The sequence below is a fragment of the Pipistrellus hanaki genome (genome assembly GCF_964339955.1).
Source record: "Pipistrellus hanaki genome assembly, chromosome: X".
Taxonomy (NCBI): Eukaryota; Metazoa; Chordata; class Mammalia; order Chiroptera; family Vespertilionidae; genus Pipistrellus; species Pipistrellus hanaki.
This window is the reverse complement of record NC_140524.1, coordinates 72,785,818-72,792,171: the sequence shown is the minus strand read 5'-3', so window position 1 is coordinate 72,792,171 and position 6,354 is coordinate 72,785,818. Positions and strand designations below refer to the sequence as shown.

General features: G+C 37.1%; 1 pseudogene across 1 annotated transcript; it reads left to right on the top strand.

The window, feature by feature from the left end:
* The first annotated feature begins 422 nt into the window (after positions 1-422).
* On the top strand, positions 423-5,557 carry LOC311614842 (nucleosome assembly protein 1-like 2; annotated as a pseudogene). The gene is made up of 4 exons: positions 423-505; positions 607-643; positions 737-1,242; positions 5,118-5,557. The product of its transcript is annotated as a nucleosome assembly protein 1-like 2 (transcript).
* The last annotated feature ends 797 nt before the right edge of the window (positions 5,558-6,354 follow it).

The following is a 6,354-nucleotide window of genomic DNA, read 5'->3' as shown; positions in this document are numbered from 1 at the left end:
GCGCTCCTATTGTGGGAAGGTGGGTAATGTTGGAGGTCTGATAGCTTTAATCATTCATTGGACTAGGATTTGTCAATCACAGCTACTGAACTATAATAATAAGGTGAGCTCTGAAGCCAAAAAGAATTTAGAAGGTCATTTTTTTGCTCAAAAGGCTTGTGGCACTTTACCCTATGGCAGCTAATGGGAAAGGCCAGTTTTGTTTCTGCTGCAGCCTTAGGCTTGCTCTGGTATTGCGCCCACCTGCTCCTCTGCTGCTTCCTTCACTTTAAGCCAACTTCTACAGTCAGAGCTGCTTCTGCTTAGTCCTGGTTGGTGAGCTTTCTCCTCCACTTGTGTGAATCTTTTCCTGTCAAAATCTAATGATGGAAGGGCTTGGAGAGCATAGCACAGCAGGTCAAATGAGCCTATTAATTGGCATGATGGTAGCTGAAACCTCTCCACAGGCTTTGATGAGGTACCCCTTAGACTAAGACCTTATTGAGAGCCTACCTCTGGAATTTAAGTACTAAGTGTACACTCTCAAAAAAGTTTCTGGCCAAGTATCTGAGAGAATCTCATCTCATTGAGAGGAAAGTTGTCTGTATCACACCCATCTTGAACCAGCTGTGTCTTTAAGTCTGTTGAGTTCAAAATGACCAATGTGCCAACATGTCTCCTGTTTGGAGTGAAGTGTTCAAATTTCCTTCTGAGCAGTTCCAGGTGGATGGCTTGATCCTAATGTACACCGCTGTAGGAGCTCACTGAAGAGGAGTGTGAGATGAGAGTCAAGGCCAAGGACTATAATTATGAGATGGAAGATGATTTTGATGCTCAAATGCAGGATCCAGAGGAGAATCTGCCCAACTATGAGGACTTGCAGAAATCTTATGAAGAAGGTTTTGAGGATCTGGAGGAGGTGACTGGGGTGTATGGAGGAACTAAAGGACATAAACATGGAGGAAGAGAAAGATCTTCTCTTTCTACAGTGATCCCTGATTTCTGGCTCAAGATTGTAAAGCACATTGAGAAGGTCACTCCCTTGATCCAGAAATATGACAAGCCCATACTGAAGCTCTTGTGAGACGTGAAAGTTGAGTTTTCAAAACTCTATGATATGCTCACCTTCACTCAGGAATTTGGAATTTCACTTTTAACTAACAATGATTTCATAAATGAGGTGCTTACCATAAATTACACGTTCAAGTCTAGGCTCCATTACTCTGAGCCCAACCCTTTAAAGCAAGCAAATCAAACTCAAAGGTTAACATGGACCAAATAAACAAGGCTTAAGTTTATGTAGGCTGAAAAAAAACAACAACCAAAAAACAAAAACACAAAAGCTTCAGTTTCAATAGAAATGCAGGTTTATTTCCAAAAGTATAGTGTGTGTGTGTGTGTGTGTGTGTGTGTGTGTGTGTGTTTGTATATATCAAGAGCAATGATAAAATTAATGTTTTCTTCCTGACACTATAATGTAGTGCTTCTCAGCTACTCTCTTCCCTACTTAGAGGGAAATCTTGTTTATGGTGATTGCTTTTAAAACTGACCCAAAGTGAATGTCAGTAATTCTGCTCGGGATCTGACAGGAGACTTATTTCTTTTCATAATTGTAAATAACTGCTCCCACCAATAAGTGCTTCCAAACATGGAAATAATTTAAGATGCAATTTTTGAGTATTTTCAAGCCTGGCAGGTAAATATTTGTAAAATTCAGGCACTCCAACTTCACTGAATTTTGCCTTTAAATTTGTATTACACTGGGTCTCAATTACCTCCATTTGCATTTGATTAGGTACTATTTCTATATTTATTGAAGAAAAAAATCAAAGAAAACTTGTCTTCCAAAAATTTAAAGTCTGAAAACCTTGTTTCAAATTCAGTTCTAAGGTTTAAATTTTTTTTCTGCATGTTTTTGATATGATGCAGTTTCACCTAAACTTGATTTGTTCATGTTGCATGTTGGACAGTGCACTAAATCTTCATTTTTCAACTGCTTTTTTCCCAAAGAACTAACTTACATTTGAATGCTTTGACTTGGTCAAACATGTTTGTAATAATCTGATGTTTTCTTTGCAGTTTAAGTTTAAAACATATAAATGTTTTTTTTATATCAACCATGAAGGGTTAATCTTGCAACAATATTGTGTAAAAAAACAGGCTTGTGCCTTGATTTTTAGTTATTAAGAACTGACGCACTGTTGGTGGGAATGCGGTTGGTGCAGCCATTGTGCAGAACAGTATGAAATTTCCTTAAAAAACTAAAAATGGAACTCCCATCTGACCCAGTAATCCCACTTCTAGATTATATCCCAAAAAATTAGAAACACCAATCAGAAAAGATATATGCATGCCTATGTTCATAACAGCACAATTTACAATAGTTAAGATTTGGAAACAGTCTAGGTGCCCGTCAGCAGATGATTGGATCAGAAAACTATGGTACATCTACACAATGGAATACTACGCTGCCATAAAAAAGAAGGAATTCTTATCATTTGCAGCAGCATGGATGAACCTGGAGAGCATTATGTTAAGTGAAATAAGCCAGGCAATGAAAGAAAAACACCACATGATCTCACTCATTTATGGAAAATAAAGAACATTATAACCCGATGAACAAAAGATACAGAGGCAGTAAAGTACCAAACAGACTGTCAAATTACAGCAGGAAGGCAGGGGAGTCTTGGGGAGGAGGGAGGAAAGAGATCAATCAAAGGACTTGTATGCATGCATATATGCACAAGAAATCTACATAAGACACTGGGGAGTGGGATGAAGGCATGAGACCAGGGGTAGGGGAGGCTGGGGGAAGGTCAATGGGGGAAAAAGGAGATATATGTACTACTACATGTAATACTTTAAACAATAAAAAAATAAAATATATAAAAAATAAAAATAAAAAGCAATAAAAAACAGACCAAAAAAAAAACAACCCCAAAACAAAACAAAAAAACAAAACAAACACAAAACACATCAAAACAAAACCTGACATAGTTCTTCTTTCAAGTCCCAGAATTGTTTAAGAACCTTGGAGCAGGATAGCCAACGTACCTCAATATAGTAGGACAAGCCAGAATATTTGCTGTCTAATTCACTTAAGAAAACAGAGAACTGCCACTGATTTAAACTTCAAGATCTTATGAAATTGATTTTTTTAATATATGTCAACTCATTTTCCGAGTTTATTACTTTTGCACAGAATACTTCTTGATGTATATTGCAATGCATATGATAAATCCTGGATCCTTCATAAATTTCACTTTTTTTGTAGTAATGCAACGAAACCATTGTTTGTTTGTTTTTAAAAAACTATATGCCTTTTATTTTTATTTTTTAAAGCATTACATATTGTAGTGCATATATCTCCTTCCCTCCCACCATTGACCTTCCCCCAGCATCCCCTGTATCTGTAGCTACAGAAGTTAATTTTTGAGAAAGACAGATTGTTTTTGTGCAGAAGTTTAAAAACACAATTAAATATATCTTGTCCTGTACTAGTGTTATGCATCAATACTAGTTCCAATCATCCCTCAAAAATGTTGAAATCCATGTCGCAAGCACAAAGAAACACAGCTAATTGAGCTATGCCTCCAATGACCATTCTTTTGTCAAAGGCAACAGAAAAAGCTTCAAAACTACATGATTTTGCTTTGATCTGAATAGTTAAATTGTCCACTAAATCAGTAATTCTTTTTGCAACTGTATTTTGAGACAAAGGGATTATTTGAAAAGACTTCACATTTCCAGGACAAACAATTTCTGCAGCTTTAATTAGACATTCCTTGATTAAGTAATCTTCAGTAATAAAAAGGCTAAAAAGGGCTAATTCCAATGTAACCCTGATATTTGGGGGGGGGGGAGGGGGGCTAGCAATCTGAACCCATGCCAGCAAGCCCAGTGTACATTCTTGATAACCTATAATTAAGTCACTACCTCTTTTCCAGAAACTGGTCTTACAGAACTGTTACAGAGGCCATAAAACTGTGAACAATGCACTGTCCCTGAGGAAGGTTTATTAACACTGGTGCCAGGCTAGACTATCAGATATGCTTGCAAGACCCCCAACACCTGGGACCTTTTTGCAGAACCCTCAAAAAGACTGGAAGCATAATCCATATTTGCGAGTCAAAGAACCCAGAAAAATATCAAAGAGAAGCCCCCTGCATGTTACTTTATTCAGATTGGGGAATTTATTCCTTTGAGTCTGCCAGCGTAAATAAACAGTGTCACTCCTTTTTTTCTAAAAGCATTGCTTTGTTTTTCTTTGGTTTTCTGCAAAAGTAAAAGGTTTCAAGTGTTTAGCTATCAACTCTGACAAGATATAGCTTGCATGCACCACCACTTCACTTTCTTGTGATACTTTAGTAGACGTGAATTGTTGTTTTTTTCAGTCCTAACTTGAGCTCTTTAAACTTTTCTTGTCTCATTAATCCCTTGTAATTATCATATTTTGATTTATGTTTTTCATAGTGACAATTAATATTGTATAACTTTGGTATACTAATAGCATTATTACATATCAAACAGATTATTTTATTTTTTACTTCACAGCAAAAGTACTCCAATTCCTACTTTTCTTGGAAATTTCAATGTTTGTCAGCAATTTTTCATTTATTTTTACTACCACTTGATTTCGATAGAGACATGCTGAATACAAAGGGCTGAAATAAATGAGTCATCATTAACATAAAATGATAGAACATTTAAATAAAAATTAATATATTCTCTTGAACATTAACTTACCAGACACTGAATAACTGCACAAATTAATAAGCATAACACAAATAAACCTATTTTTCTTGTTCTCTGAAAGTAAAATATTTCCTATTGAGTACACCAAACAAGTCAGTCCAAGACTAATGATGTGGTAATTGGCTGCTAATATTTAGTGAAGAGAAATGGTGCTCCTGAGTGTAAGGGAAATGAACGCAACACAATTTTAGTAATCAGTCATTAGTGAATGTTGTAGCTCATTATTAATAATTATGTATAACAAGATATTAGAAAAATTAAGTTATGAAATTTTTATTAAAATGCTTCTTACTGCACATACCATTATATTGGCTGGGCCACAAAAATATTTGTTGTGTTTCGCATGTGGCCCACGGACCATGAGTTTGACATACTTGCTTTAGAGTATCTGCCATGGAGCATTGCATTGGCTGCAAGATAGACTACAGGAGGGAAAGAATGCCTCTGTGCAAATGGTCCTGAAGAAGTAGAGGCACAGGTTTGGGGAACTTATGCACACAGTGACCAAGAAATTTCCCCAAGAGTACTTATTCAACTTCTTTAGTGTTTTCTGGTGGGGCCTGGATGTCAATGAAGATGAGGAAGTTGACTTCAGCACTCAAACTTTGTCGTCCCAATAACTTTGTTAATATACTTCACCAGAAAAGCACTTTCAAGCGAACAAGAGGGGATGATCAGGAAATGCAATAACCAGGTTTATAGCAAAGTCACAAGAACAGGATGGCTGAACTCCCAGGCAGAAGATATTGATTGCTTAAACAGGATAATTGGTGTATGTGGGTACCCAGGTAAACAGTCTGTATTTACAATAACCAAAACTTAATCACAAGTTACTTACAGTCTTAACATGTGTTTCTTCCTGGTAGTCTCAGTATAAAACTATGCCCAAATATACTTAATAATGTATTACACCTAGCACTCTGATACAGTAGTGCAAACTTTCTCAAGAAGGCAGTGAATTCTCTAAGCATCATAATTCTTATTATTAATCCACTAGAGGTCTGGTGCATAAAATTAATGCACGGGGGTGCGGAGTGTCCCTCAACCCAGCTTGCACCCTCTCCAATCTGGGACATCCTTCTCACAATCCAGGACTGCTGGCTCCCAATCACTCTCCTGCCTGCCTGCCTGATTGCCCCTAACTGCTTCTGCCTGCCAGCCTGGTCCTCCCCAACTGTCCTAACCTGCAGACCTCAAACCTCCCAACTGCCCTCCCCAGCAGGCCATCTTGTGGCGGCCATCTTTGACCACATGGGGTGGTCATCTTGTGTGTTGGCATGATGGCCAATTTGCATGTTATCTCTTTATTATATAGGATGGCTTTTGTCAAGTTGCCATGTAAAATGACCAGAACTGATAACTGAGATATATCTATTTAGAGATTTTTTCTTGGGAAAAGCAAAGTGAAATTGCCTCCTCTTCCCCATCCCTCTTGCTGAGTGGGTTTAGTCTGCTTACAATAGCTGTGCCTTCATCTCTTTGTTAGAAAAAGGCAACAAGTTATACTATAAAGAACTTACTTTATCATTTGAGAAACTACTAGCATAAGAATAAACATTTTCAGCAAATACATATTTATTATTATTAACTGGTAGCTTGTTTACAGTTTCCTGTATTTTT